The 14,824-nt window shown below is 42.7% G+C and overlaps 1 long non-coding RNA gene across 2 annotated transcripts in view; it reads right to left on the reverse strand.

Moving 5' to 3' along the window:
- The window catches only part of Gm16630 (predicted gene, 16630), a 264,503-nt gene that overhangs the window by 234,094 nt on the left and 15,585 nt on the right, over positions 1-14,824 (reverse strand). Inside the window, exon 2 of one of the 2 annotated variants that reach the window (NR_152251.1) lies at positions 9,135-9,594. The exons of the other annotated variant lie outside the window; for it this stretch is intronic. This is a non-coding gene — a long non-coding RNA (predicted gene, 16630). Of the gene's footprint in view, positions 1-9,134; positions 9,595-14,824 lie in introns of those variants that run through there. 2 annotated transcript variants of the gene reach the window in all.

Genomic DNA, 14,824 nt, shown 5'->3' on the forward strand with positions numbered 1-14,824 from the left:
GTAATGCTGAACCTATGGGCCCCACCTTGCCCCTCAGATCTACCCCCAAAGCATGATGGTTTCAATCTGATATGTGTGTGATGATTTGAGTAAGAATGGCCCCATAGATCTGCAACCATATGGGTGGAACAACATTATGAACTAAGCAGTACCCCGGAGCTCTTGACTCCAGCTGCATATGTATCAAAAGATGGCCTAGTCGGCCATCACTGCAAAGAGAGGCCCATTGGACGCGCAAACTTTATATGCCCCAGTACAGGGGAACGCCAGGGCCAAAAAGGGGGAGTGGGTGGGTAGGGGAGTGGGGGTGGGTGGGTATGGGTGACTCTTGGTATAGCATTGGAAATGTAAATGAGCTAAATACCTAATAAAAATGAAAAAAAAAAAAGAATGGCCCCATAAGCTCAAATATTTGAATTCTTGGTCCTCAGTTATTAGAATTATTTAGGAAGAATTAGAAGGTATTGAAGTTTTGAAGTAAGTGTGTTGCTGGGGTTAGGCTTTGAGATGTCAAAAGCCTGATGAAGGTGCAGGCTTGTAGCTCATGTAAGCTCTCAGCACCATACCTGCCTGCCAGTCACCCCACTCCCTACATGATGATCATGGGTTAACCCTCTTAAAATGTAAGCAAGTACCCAATTAAATGTTTCCTTTTATAAGTTGCCTTTGCCATGTCTCCTCACAGAAATAAAACAGTAACTAGGACAATGGATTTTGTATTTGCCAAAGGATCTTGTACAATTATATTTAGAAATGAAATGTTTTTCAAGTTTATCAAGAAAAAAAAATCCCCCTCTTTGCCTTCCTATTTCTAAGATGGATTCATTCTGGCTCTATTTTTTTAGTCTGTCTGTGTGCCCTTAATTAAATAAATTCACTCTTCTACAGTTTGTCTAATTTAATGCAGTCTGGAAATCAGTAACTGACTGGCTTCTGTAGATTAGGATTGTAAGTCATATATATGCCTTCTGCATATATATTTCTATCTCAACTTTTGTTTGAATTGTCTTCCATGTTTCTATCATGATGATTAGGTAATTGTATTCATGGATTATCTAGATGGTGTTAAGTGGGGCTATAATTCTGGGTAGAAGCTTTGCTTTAATAGAAACTAGTGACATTATACTTAAACATTTTCACGGAGTCAGCTAGATTCATGTTGATTTTAAATCTAATCTAGCTGACAATCAAGATTAAGTAACATCACTGCACCCTCTGTGAACTTTACGCTACACCCTTGGTTTCTAAAGTCTGCTCTCCTTGGACCACAAGTTGCTCCAGCCTCTGTTTCTAATTAAGAAACCACAGACACTGTTCTCAATTAGGCCTTTTCTTTTGAAATGCGTTTGTGTTTGCCCAAGCTGAAGCTTGTACGGAGTGAGGTCCGTCCAGTTGTCCATTTGCAGACCACTTGGCTCTTCTCAGTGGTGCTAATGCCTTTCAGCTGCTTTCCACTCTACCCATCTGCAGCTTTAACCTTCATCGCACCTTTCCCCTTCACTGCACGCTTTTATTATTCTGCTCCACTTGCTGCTTTCTGTTATATTTGCCTGGATGAGAGCAGTGGACAGTAACAATGATACAGCTTGAATCCCATTAGTCCATTACTTTTGAATTCAGCCTCATTCAAGTTCTCAGGCCAGAGTGACACAGAGCAAAGGCAGATTTCTTGCCAGAATGAAGGGCCACTAGCCCAGTTTCTGAGAGTCCTTGTCCTCCTCATTCTCCTCTGAAACCTCATGAACTGCGCTTCTCTTTGCATTGTTCTCAGCATTCTGATCTTCTCTGCTCCTATTGATCCCTGCCTATGGCGTCACACAGCTTCTCTGGGCCACACCTCCAAATGCTTCCACGTTCCTCCTGCAAAGCAGCTTCAAGGCCTATGAAGCTCGGCTCACCACAGCCCCACGCCTTGGCTACGGTTTCCTAGATTCCTTACTTCTCTTGGTGCTGTGACCAAATTTCTGACAAGAAGCAAATTAAGGGAGGGAGAGTTCATTTTAGCTTATGATGGATATTCAGTACATCATGTGTGGGGGAACATGTCAGCAGGAGCATGCGGCAGATGGTCATATGGCATCCTCAGTCAGGAACCAGAGATGAATGTCTGTGCTCAGCTCATTTTCTCCATCTTTAGTCTTGGGGCCAAGCCCTTGGGACAATGCCACATATATTCCTCTTCAGTTAAATCTTTTGGGAAACATTCTTATAGACACTGTTAAACCTGAGATTCGCAAGGGAAAAAAAAAATCCACAATTGTCCAATAAAGGCAAGCTGTATTTCAGGATGCACCTGGGACTGGCTAGCCGATTGTTTCATCTCAAGTTGGGATTTGAGAGACCAGCGTCTGCTGGCCTCTTGAAGTCTCTTTTATAGGAGAGATAAGGTATTCACAGGGGTGAGAGAGTTGGCTATTGTACGTTGTTAGAAAGATACAATGAAAGGGAAACCCGAGGGTATATTTTCATGTAGTTGTACATCTGGTCAAGCTGATGAGGAAGGTTAACCATCACACATGCCATAGAAGCTGTTTGTGAACACATGGCCAAGTGTAGTCACAGAGAGTGATTACAAGCCTTCTGCCTCAGAGTGCCTTTCACACCCTCCTAGGTCACGGAGGCTTCTCAGAAGTCATGGTGCTACTTCAAATACACTCCACTTTTCCCATTTCACTCTCTGCAGAAACGTCCAGTGGGTAGAAACTGCAGTCATGAGTTCTTCAGACACAGTCACAAGCTAAGTTGTCCTTGTGAATGGAAATTCGAAGGGAGCTAAGGAGCCTATTTATTCAGAGATGGTAGCCATGTGTGTTGAGACAACACTGGCACAGAGAAGGGCAGACAGAAGGCTGTAAAAATCAGCGCTCTGGAGGAGGCAGCCATGCCTGGAGAAGCTCGCCTGTGGATGCTTCCAGAGAAGCTCAAACAGTTTCTTCTTCCCTCGCAGCACAACTCCAACATTTCGCCATTCAAAGATGAAACATAATTTTTACAAGTAAAACACTAAAGGGGTTGAAGGCACGCAGTTTTAAATCACTGCCCACTTTACCTGCCTGCAAATAGTCTCTTTGTCTACGCCTGACCACATGTTCAGTTGTCTCTAACATGCATCTGTGTGGCATTAACTCTGTACTTATTTTTTCTCTCTGTAGGAATGGTTCCATTATCAATTGAACCCACCTCTACTCTTCTCCCTCATCAAACCCCAATGTCCTTCCACTCAGCAACCCACTACAACAAAGACATTGACTTGAAGAGCCAGTACTGTTACTCTGAACAGGCATTTAGAATGAGCCAGTGGTGCAAGACAAGTGCCCTGATGGCCTGAGATGACACAGTCTTTCCCTCTTCCTTGCTTATAGCTCTGACTGTACAGTCAGCTGCCGATGTATCACCCTCAGATGACAAGAAACTATCCGGAACATCTTGGGCTCTGCTTCCGTCCCTCGTAGAGCAGTACATCCTGTTATGCTCAGTGATCCCAAACCCCACAAGGACAGCCCTAGAATAGAGGGCCCTTGGGCTACTGCCACTGTGATATAAAGTGGGGCATGCCTAAATGAGATTCCATCCGCTCTGGGCAGGTTTCCTAACCCTGGGTGACCTGCTCATTATGAACCCTAGAGTTCTAGTATTTGCTGCTGCCTGTCTAGGAAGAATGATGTAGCTTTATGTTATTTAACTTGTGTGAAAATTCACTCATTAAAGGCATGCAATAGGTAGAATTTTCAGATTGATAACCACATGTGGTGATTCTACTTAACTGGTGAATTTGTTATCCCAAGAAATAGTGTAGTATCTCAGAGAGGTGACAAAATGAAATAAGGAAGGCTGCTGCTGAAAAGTTAACTTCTCAGACCCCAGTTCAGACCTAGCAAATCACAAAGTCTGGAGATGAGACTAGGGAATCTGCACAAGCCACGCTCTCAGATCATTCTGGAACTCAGACACATTTGAAAACATTTATTTAAGTTATACTTCTGTTGTTATTGGATATTTAAAAACCCTATTAATTCTTATTATGACCCAGTCAGTCCCCCAATAATTGAGACAGTCCTATTGATTTATTTAATCAGCTTTATCACAATTGCTAGGTGACTACCTCTAATCTGTTTTTCTATTTCCCAGCTATGCTCCCCAAGTTGCTTACTGTTTGAGTCTCCCCTAGGCTGCTTTTGTCTATTCAGTCTTCTTTCTTCTCTCCCCTCCCCCCTCCCCTCCCCCTCCCCCTCCCCTCTTCCCTCTCCCCTTTCCCTCTCCCCTTTCCCTCTCCCCTCTCTCCCCTCTCCTCTTCTCTCCTCTTCTGTCTTCTTTCTTTCTTTCTTTCTTTCTTTCTTTCTTTCTTTCTTTCCTTCTTTCTCTCTCTCTCTCTCTCTCTCTCTCTCCCTACCTGCAACCCCCAGCCCAGTAAATGAAGCCCTGCCTACCTATATTCTCTCCATTAATTGGATGTCAGCCACTTCTATTTAACCAGTTAGAAGAGATTGGCAATCCAAGTTTATACAACACCATTTGGTTTCCATGTGTGCTTCTGTGCTTGTTGAATTGCAACCAGATCTTGGGGACCATTACTTAGCATTTAAATACATAGCAGCACCAGACCAATGCCCAACCCACTTCCATGCTGTATTCCTGAAAGAAAAGACCATGACATAGCGAGTCTGCCTAAGCTCTCATGATGCTTAGTAACAAGATCATGGTCTAGAACTACGTTTCTGGTTCTGTAACATTCCACCACTCCAGCTCAAGAGATGACTAGACTATCCTCCTCTTGCCTAGTCTGCCCCTGTTTATCTCCTACCACCTAGACTGGGCAATGACATGAGGCAACCTAAAGTACTGTCTGTGCTGTAGGACACTAAAAGCAAACTTCACTGGGGGCATCTAAATTTGAACTAGGGACCTCTTGATCTACAGTCAGGTTCTTAACCCCTAAGCCATATCATCAATCTTGATAAGGGTATCTAATAAACACCATTTTATCTGCACTGAAACACCACCTCTCTTGTGAAGAGAATTTCTATAAATCCTAAGAAAGTTTTGGTGATAAGGAAATATGAACTCACAGCAAATTAGTGCCTTTTGGTCCTTTTCTCCTATGGAGCCCTCATCCTCATACTGGTTCCCAGAAGGTTTCTCTGCTTAATCTTTGCATCTCATTTTTCTTAGGACCCTTCTGAGGCATCTGATTGACAAGCCCTCCCTCTTCCTCTCCTTCCCTCCATTCCCTTCTCCCTCATCCTCAATAAGCTGCCGAGGCTTAACTTGTCACATTCTCTTCCTCCCCATCCTTATCTCCACCATATGACTTGAGGTCTTTATTGCCCATTTTCTCCCCTCTGCTCTGTCCAATTCTCCCCCAATATGTTTCACAGTTTGGGGAAGGAAGATAACTGAACTCGGGGAAACCTAGGTACATTATTTTATAATAATTATCTGACTTTGAAACACAGGATGAGCACACTGTCCCAAAGGGTCATAGACCAGGTCAGCCCAGGTGGAGCAATAAATACCAGAAATGTCTCTTCTGCAGGACAAGTCCTGACGCAAGAGAAGAGAATATGCACTTGGGTTGTGTGGGCATACACACCCCACAGCAGACATGCTGACATCTAGTGCATCAGGGGTCCCAGGGCCCAGGTGGGGTTTTAAAAACTTTTGACTTTCTCATAGCATAGCATGGAAGACAAGTGACTTCTAAGTACCAGGAGAAAACAGAGGAACATCCAAGGCTGTGTGGTTCCCAGCTAAAGCCTCAAGATGACCCAGCCACAAACAGCCATTCCACAGGCTGAGAAGTCAAGACCTCTGCACACATCCAAGCTTCTGTTGGGTGTGAGAAAGGCATTCTAGTGTAAATACAAGTTCATCCCTTCATCACTGTCCCTGTCCACTCAGGTTCCCATTTGCTCTTTATCCATCCAGTATCCATCATCATAACCTCATTCCCATGCTCCCTTGATGAACAAGTCTTTCCCTAAGTCAATCTCTGTGTTTTATGTCTTTAAAACACCCGGTCTTGATAACTCTCACTCCCCATAACTGCCAAAGAGCTCCAGAGGCCCAGTGCTGCCTGCTGACCAGCTTCCCAACAATACTCCTACTCTCTTGGATTAATGTTTCATGCTTTCCCTCTCTCCCCAAACCTGTAGCAACTTCTCCCCATCTTCAATTCATTTCTGACGGCACTGGGAAAACACAGGTGACACAAGAAGCTGTCCCCGCCTGCTCTGGAACATTTGCTTACTTCTCAGCATCTGAGCATCTATTTTGTTCTCCTTCCAGTGACCAAGGAGCAGCTCCTAGTCAAAAGCTTGCTCACAGGCATTGTGCCCAGCTCTGCCAACGTGATCAAAGTCTCTTCAGTAGCCTCATCTCTGTTTATTAAACTAAATCAAGGGGAAATTCACATGACATAAAACTAAGGTTTCTATAGTGTACAGTTGGCAACCACCTGTGATCCCTAGTTTCAAAGCTTTTTTTTCAACCAAGAACACCTGCACCATTAGTAACCACTTCCCATTCCCTAACATGCAATGTCCTGAAAACTACCCATCTGTCCGTGTGAATTTCCATTCCAAGTGTTTCATTTAAAAAGTCATGCTATACATAATTGTAAGTGTATGTAAGTATGTGTGTATATATTCAGTTTTTTGTAGCATGACATTTTTATGTTTTATATGACTCCTGGATTGGTCTTCTATCTGAAAGAAGTCTCTTTGAAGAATGAGAATGATGTCCATGGATGGACATTTAGGTTGCTTCCATGGGTTGGCTATTGTGAGCACCGCTCCTATGAACATTCATGAACAAGCATTTGAGTGCCTATTTTCAATTCTTTCACAGATATACTAGGGAGTGTGGTTGCTGGATTACATGATAATTCTATTTAAATTTTTATTTTATTTTTATTTTATATGTATGAATGTTTTGCCTGTAGATAGATAGATAGATAGATAGATAGATAGATAGATAGATAGGTAGATAGATAGTAGATATGCAGCACATTATATGCCTGGTGCCAGTGGAGACCTGAAGAGGGTATCAGATCTCCAGGAACTGGAGTTAGAGGTGATTGTGACCACCATATGGGAATCAAACTCAGATCCTCTGGAGAACCCATTTCTCTTAATCACTGGGCCATCTCCCCAGCTCTCTACTTAACTTTTTGAGAAACAATAGTTTTCCACAGCAACTAAACCATCTTCTACTCCCAGTAGCCACTTTTCACTTTTCATTTTCCCCCAGAGTCACTGCAGCCTGGTGGCTGAACAGCAGCCGCATGATGAGAAACACTTCCTAGGCCACGACTTCAGGCATCGCTGGTGGTAAGCAGGAAGAGGGGAAAGCTAAAGTCTTAAGGAAGGGGTAAGTGGGGACCCAGGAGAAAGAAAGCCAGTCTGGGACCCACAGCCTCCTGTGGCTGAAAGGTTTTGTTTCCATGCTTGCATCTTTACAACTCTGAGAGCTCAGAAGGGAGCTCACTCTACTGTTCACTATTCATTCATTCATTCACTCACTCACTCACTCACTCACTCATTCATTCATTCATTCAATTATACTGGAAATGATGAGTGAACACTCAAGGAGTTTGACACATCTTGGCCATCCATTTAAACACAGAGAAAAAGCATGAACATTGTTCTAATTCATCAAAAGACTTCTTTCAAATAGAAGACCAATCTAGGAGTCATATTGTCATAGAAGTGGCAGGAGGCTGAGTAGAGGACAGAGGGCCCAAGCTGGGGAATGAGACAATTCCTAAAGAGATAAGAAGGGTTGATTGAGGAAGAAGCCAGCTCCTCAACCTCTGCCTTAGTCATTGTTCTATTGCTGTGAAGAAACACTATGATCTAAAGTAGAGATTTCTGGTTTCTTTGGAGACTCAGTTGTGACGTGATGTATTTCTGGAAACTGTCTTATGAGAGGATACTTTTGTTGAAGCAGACACATGAAAGGATGTTTTGCTAAGAACAGACACATGGTGTTTTTCTGGAGGTAGCCCTTAAAAAAGGCATGTGACATTTTCCTAGAGCAGATGCTTGAGAGAACAAGTGATGTTTTGTCAGAGACCATCCCGTGAGAAAGTGAGCCCTTCACAATCTCCCTAACAGGCCAAATGGCCTTGTACTAAGAGCTGGTTATCACCCCCCTTCCTCCCTATTCCTTTCTTGGCACCTGAGGCTGTAAAAGCTGAATTATAGTCCCCTCTTCCCTATCTCTTCCTGAGTTCCCATGCCATCCAAGGACATGAGTTACGCCTGAGCTCAGCCTGACCCCCAAGGCTGTCAAGGAGGATCGATGTACCAGAGATAAGATCCAGAGTGCCCGCTGCCTGGCGCCTGACTTTGGCCCCCATGTCAGCAGATGCCCACTTCTTTGTTCTTTGTATAATTCTCCCTCGACCCCTCCCATATTCCCCGCGATGTATGCTTTGAAAAGAAGGCACCTCAGCCTAATAAACGAGACCTCGATAGGTACCCTTCCTGGTCTCCTACTTTTCTTTCTTTTATTCCCATTTCCTTCCAGGTTCGCGGTCCCCCTCGCACCCACGAATAACTGAATCACGCGGGACAGGATAATGTTTGGAAAGGATATAAATATAGCTCAACGAAAAATGGACGATGCCAAATGGTATTGGCAGGCCTTGGGCATCGTTGAGCTTTGCTAATGATGCTGAGCAGTATTGGTACACCTTACCATTCTTTGTTGGTCACCATTTGTCATGACTTCATAGAAACACACCAAAAAACTTCTGGTGGTGTCTGGAGGCTTCTTGCTGCTTCCACTGACTGGGGCTAATTGGGAGAGTCTTGCAGTTTCTTCTTGATCAGCCTGTCATTGCTGATTCATGAATGGTGTTATGAGTGGATCAAGCTGCCACTGCTGATTCCTGTGACCTGAACTTCTGGTATCCTGACAACGCAGATTGGATTTGCTCCAAAGAAATATTTCTTAATAGGTCCACATCCTTCCTTGCTCTATTAACTTTTCCTTTCCACTATCTCTAGTGGGTGGTAGGCTAGAAGGGAGGTTAAAGCATTTAAGAGCCCTTATTAAAAGTAGGTTTTGATATAGGGAAAAAAGTAGGTTTTGAAAAATCTAAGCCTACAATGATCCACAATCAAAGCAACTTGTAGAAAAACAAGCATTTAATGGGGGGCTTGCTTATAGTTTTAGAGGCTTAGTCCATTACCATCATGGTAGTTACTATGGCAGTACACATGGTGCTAGAGCAGTAGCTGAGAGCTACATCTTGATCCTCAGGCAAACAGATGGGGGCGGGGGAGATTGGGCCTGATATGGACTTTTTTATACCCCAAATCCTACCCCAATGGCATGCTTTCTCCAACAAAGCCAAAACCACTTTATCAGGCCACAGCTCCCAATCCTTCTCAAATAGTGCCTGGTGACTAAACTTCCAAATATAAGCCTATGGGGGAGGCGTTATTCAAACCACATCAATCCTTCAGGCTTCTTCAGACTGGATTTCCTTCATTGAGTGAGTCTCGGAGTCACTTCCTAGGAAACGGAGTCATAGTAGAGTGACCTGGATGGACTTCACAGTGAGTCCTCTGCTGGCTCATTCTGGACCTTTTGAAGGCAGAGTAGTAGTTCCAGAAGAATTGAATAAGTGAAAGAAGAAGAAAAAAGAAAAGAAAAGCAGAAATGAGTATGAGCAACAGCTTCTATGAGGGGAAAAAAAACTTAGCAGGAAGCACCCAGACTTAAACCGGAACCTTACTGGTTTAGAAGCCACATGCCCGGAAGCCAGATGCTTTACCCCTGAGCTCTCTGCTCTGTGATAGGGGACTAATAATTACCTTTTATATTCTCATACCTAACATTTCTACAATATACTAGAAATGTATACTTATTTCTAGAGAGTTGGTAAGACTAGCACTGATTCTTTCGCAAACTCAACCTAGAGAGCGCCTTGTCCAGTCCCCAGCTCTACCCTGCTCACATCCTTCCCCCTTCCTTCAGGCTGTGGGAGTAACAGACAGTTAAATATATATATTACACACACACACACACACACACACACACACACACATACTACTACTACTACTACTACTACTACTACTACTACTACAGGGACTCTAGGATTTACATGCCACACTTTATGCTATATACCACAAAGCCTCAGGGGAAGGTGCTAGGCCTAACTTTTTGAGTCACCCAAATACTTGTATCTGAACACATCTCTCCAGCCTGAGGAGCTGTGATTAGATCCTAAGGGTGTGGGCAGGAGAAGGTTGTGGACTCCCCAGGTCCTGACTGGACAATGAAGGAGTTCTGCAAACCATCATAGAATGGAGACAGCTCTAGTGTGACCTTTATTCCACTACATGAATGTGCCCACTGTTGCATATGTTTCTCCTTATATCAAAGTATCACCCACAATTATTTTTCAGAGTCAAACATTGTTTAAAGGCTTATCATAAAACCCTGCAGTTCTTCGTATAGTCTTCCTGTCACACACAGGCCCTACTTTCCATAGTTTTGGTTGTTTCTTCTGGTACTGTGGGGTTAAGTGAGTATAGCTAAGTTGACAGTAATCAGGTTTAGGAATTATTAGCATCATTGTGTAGAGAAGCATGTCACTTCCACTCCTTCATGTTATTTTGATGAGTGTGTGGTAGTGAGTATGAATGGCATGCTTAAGTAGGTCTAAGAATTTGCATGGAACTGTTTGCTTTTCCTGGGGGTAGTGACAATATTTCTTGCTTTCATTTTGCTTTGATTTGGTTTTTGGTCAAGACAGGGTTTCTCTGTGTAGTCTAGGCTGTCGTGGAACTTGGTCTGTAGATCAGGCTGGCCTCCAAGTCACAACAATCCATTTGCCTCTGCCTCTGGAGTGCTGGGATTAAAGGTATATACCATAACTTTTTAGCTGCTTTATTTTCTTTAAATATCTATATTTTTTTACAAACTTTGATTTATCTCTAAAATGTCTTTCAGAATAATTTTCCACATGTGGGTCATCAGATATTGAACATTTTTCTTTTTCTTTTTTTTCCAGGTAGAACCCACACTCCTTCACCCTTACCAGGGCATTCTTTGTTTCTATCGCTCCTCTATGTGAAATTCTCTCTTTTCTGCATTTCTTCTCTGTCTCTCTCTCTCTGTCTGTCTCTCTCTGTCTCTCTCTCTGTCTCTCTCTCTCTCTCTCTCTCTCTCTCTCTCTCTCTCTCTCTCTCTCTCTCCCCACACACACACACACACACTATCTTTTTCCTCTTAAGGAAGTATCTTCTTCTACCCACAGGCCTCTGCTTTGGAATCCTAGCCACTTCTCAGGAGGTGACCCAGAAGCTTCTTCTCTGCTTGCCCAGCCAGAGAGGTGGAGGGATGCTGTCTTCTGCATGGAGTTCCATAGGGCCACTGAAGTTCTCTGGTTCTCTCCCATCAGCCACAGGATACACTGCCAAGCATTGTGGGAAGGATATTTAAAGCTGTGAGAATTCAAAGAACTCCATGGAAGCAGGGGTAGGCAGGCTGCTTCCTGTGGGCAGGAAGTGAGGGTTGAGCAGGAGAAGGCCTGGGACCCAGCACAGCAGCACTGTGAGAAGTGTTCCTAGGGTACAGCCTAAAGCCACCAGTAAGACAGAATGTGTCCTACCAGGAAGGAGGAAGAGCTGTGATCTTAAGGAAGGACAAATGGGAACCCAGGAGAAAGAAAACCAACCCTGGGACCTTCAGCTGACTAATTAATAGCTTCAGCCCTGTGTTTGTAGTTTTCTTTTCTTTTCCTTTTTTCCTTTTGTAGTTGAAAAGAACCTTTATTTTTATTGAAAGGTGAATATAAATTAAGTAAAATATTAATTCAATTAATCACTGCATTGTCAAAAGTGTTCCAATATCACCAGAAACTAATTTTAAAATACGGTTTATTGGCCGGAACAAGCACATAAAAATTATTAATTTACAAATAATAGAAGTTAAAGGCTAAGCCCAGGACCAGATGGGTTTAGTGCAGAGTTCTACCAGACCTTCAAAGAAGATCTAATCCCAGTTCTGCACAAACTATTCCACAAAATAGAAGTAGAGGGAACTCTACCCAACTCATTCTATGAAGCCACAATTACTCTGATACCTAAACCACAGAAAGATCCAACAAAGATAGAGAACTTCAGACCAATTTCCCTTATGAATATTGATGCAAAAATCCTCAATAAAATTCTCGCTAACCGAATCCAAGAACACATTAAAGCAATCATCCATCCTGACCAAGTAGGTTTTATTCCAGGGATGCAGGGATGGTTTAATATACGAAAATCCATCAATGTAATCCATTATATAAACAAACTCAAAGACAAAAACCACATGATCATCTCATTAGATACAGAAAAAGCATTCGACAAGATCCAACACCCATTCATGATAAAAGTCTTGGAAAGATCAGGAATTCAAGGCCCATACCTAAACATGATAAAAGCAATCTACAGCAAACCAGTAGCCAACATCAAAGTAAATGGTGAGAAGCTTGAAGCAATCCCACTAAAATCAGGGACTAGACAAGGCTGCCCACTTTCTCCCTACCTCTTCAACATAGTACTTGAAGTCCTAGCCAGAGCAATTCGACAACAAAAGGAGATCAAGAGGATACAAATTGGAAAAGATGAAGTCAAAATATCACTTTTTGCAGATGATATGATAGTATATATAAGTGACCCTAAAAATTCCACCAGAGAACTCCTAAACCTGATAAACAGCTTCAGTGAAGTAGCTGGATATAAAATTAACTCAAACAAGTCAATAGCCTTTCTCTTCACAAAGATTAAACAGGCTGAGAAAGAAATTAGGGAAACAACACCCTTCTCAATGGTCACAAATAATATAAAATATCTTGGCGTGACTCTAACTAAGGAAGTGAAAGATCTGTATGATAAAAACTTCAGGTCCCTGAAGAAAGAAATTAAAGAAGATCTCAGAAGATGGAAAGATCTCCCATGCTCATGGATTGGCAGGATCAACATTGTAAAAATGGCTATCTTGCCAAAAGCAATCTACAGATTCAATGCAATCCCCATCAAAATTACAACTCAATTCTTCAACGAATTAGAAAGAGCAATCGGCAAATTCATCTGGAATAACAAAAAACCTAGGATAGCAAAAGCTCTTCTCAAGGATAAAAGTACCTCTGGTGGAATCACCATGCCTGACCTAAAGCTGTACTACAGAGCAATTGTGATAAAAACTGCATGGTACTGGTATAGTGACAGACAAGTAGACCAATGGAACAGAATTGAAGACCCAGAAATGAACCCACATACCTATGGTCACTTGATCTTCGACAAGGGAGCTAAAACCATCCAGTGGAAGAAAGACAGCATTTTCAACAAATGGTGCTGGCACAACTGGTTGTTATCATGTAGAAGAATGCGAATCGACCCATTCCTCTCTCCTTGTACTAAGGTCAAATCTAAGTGGATCAAGGAACTTCACATAAAACCAGAGACACTGAAACTTATAGAGGAGAAAGTGGGGAAAAGTCTCGAAGATATGGGCACAGGGAAAACATTCCTGAATAGAACAGCAATGGCTTGTGCTGTAAGATCGAGGATTGACAAATGGGACCTCATGAAACTCCAAAGCTTCTGCAAGGCAAAAGACACTGTCAATAAGACAAAAAGACCACCAACAGATTGGGAAAGGATCTTTACCTATCTTAAATCAGATAGGGGACTAATATCCAATATATATAAAGAACTCAAGAGGGCGGACTCCAGAAAATCAAATAACCCCCTTAAAAGATGGGGCTCGGGCTGGTGAGATGGCTCAGTGGGTAAAAGCACCCGACTGCTCTTCCGAAGGTCCAGAGTTCAAATCCCAGCAATCACATGGTGGCTCACAACCATCCTTAACGAGATCTGACTCCCTCTTCTGGAATGGCCGAATACAGCTACAATGTACTTACATATAATAAATAAATAAATCTTTAAGAAAAAAAAAAAGATGGGGCTCAGAGCTGAACAAAGAATTCTCACCCGAGGAATACCGAAAGGCTGAGAAACACCTGAAAAAATGTTCAACATCCTTAATCATCAGAGAAATGCAAATCAAAACAACCCTGAGATTCCATCTCACACCAGTCAGAATGGCTAAGATGAAAAATTCAGGTGACAGCAGATGCTGGCGAGGATGTGGAGAAAGAGGAACACTCCTCCATTGTTGGTGGGATTGCAAGCTTGTACAACCACTCTGGAAATCAGTCTGGCGGTTCCTCAGAAAATTGGACATAGTACTACCGGAGGATCCCACAATACCTCTCCTGGGCATATATCCAGAAGATGTCCCAACCGGTAAGAAGGACACATGCTCCACTATGTTCATAGCAGCCTTATTTATAATAGCCAGAAGCTGGAAAGAACCCAGATGTCCCTCAACAGAGGAATGGATACAAAAAATGTGGTACATTTACACAATGGAGTACTACTCAGCTATTAAAAAGAATGAATTTACAAAATTCCTAGGCAAATGGTTGGACCTGGAGGGCATCATCCTGAGTGAGGTAACCCAATCACAAAAGAACTCAAATGAAATGTATTCACTGATAAGTGGATATTAACCCAGATACTTAGTATAGCGAGATATAAGGTACAATATGCAAAACATATGAAACTGAAGAAGAACGAAGACCAAAGTGTGGACACTTTGCTCCTTCTTAGAATTGGAAACAATCACCCATGGAAGGAGTTACAGAGACAAAGTTTGGAGCTGAGACAAAAGGATGGTCCATCTAGAGACTGCCATATCCAGGGATCAATCCCATAATTAGCCTCCAAACGATGACACCATTGCATGCACTAGCAAGCCT

This window comes from Mus musculus, chromosome 6 (genome assembly GCF_000001635.26).
Source record: "Mus musculus strain C57BL/6J chromosome 6, GRCm38.p6 C57BL/6J".
Classification (NCBI taxonomy): domain Eukaryota; kingdom Metazoa; phylum Chordata; class Mammalia; order Rodentia; family Muridae; genus Mus; species Mus musculus.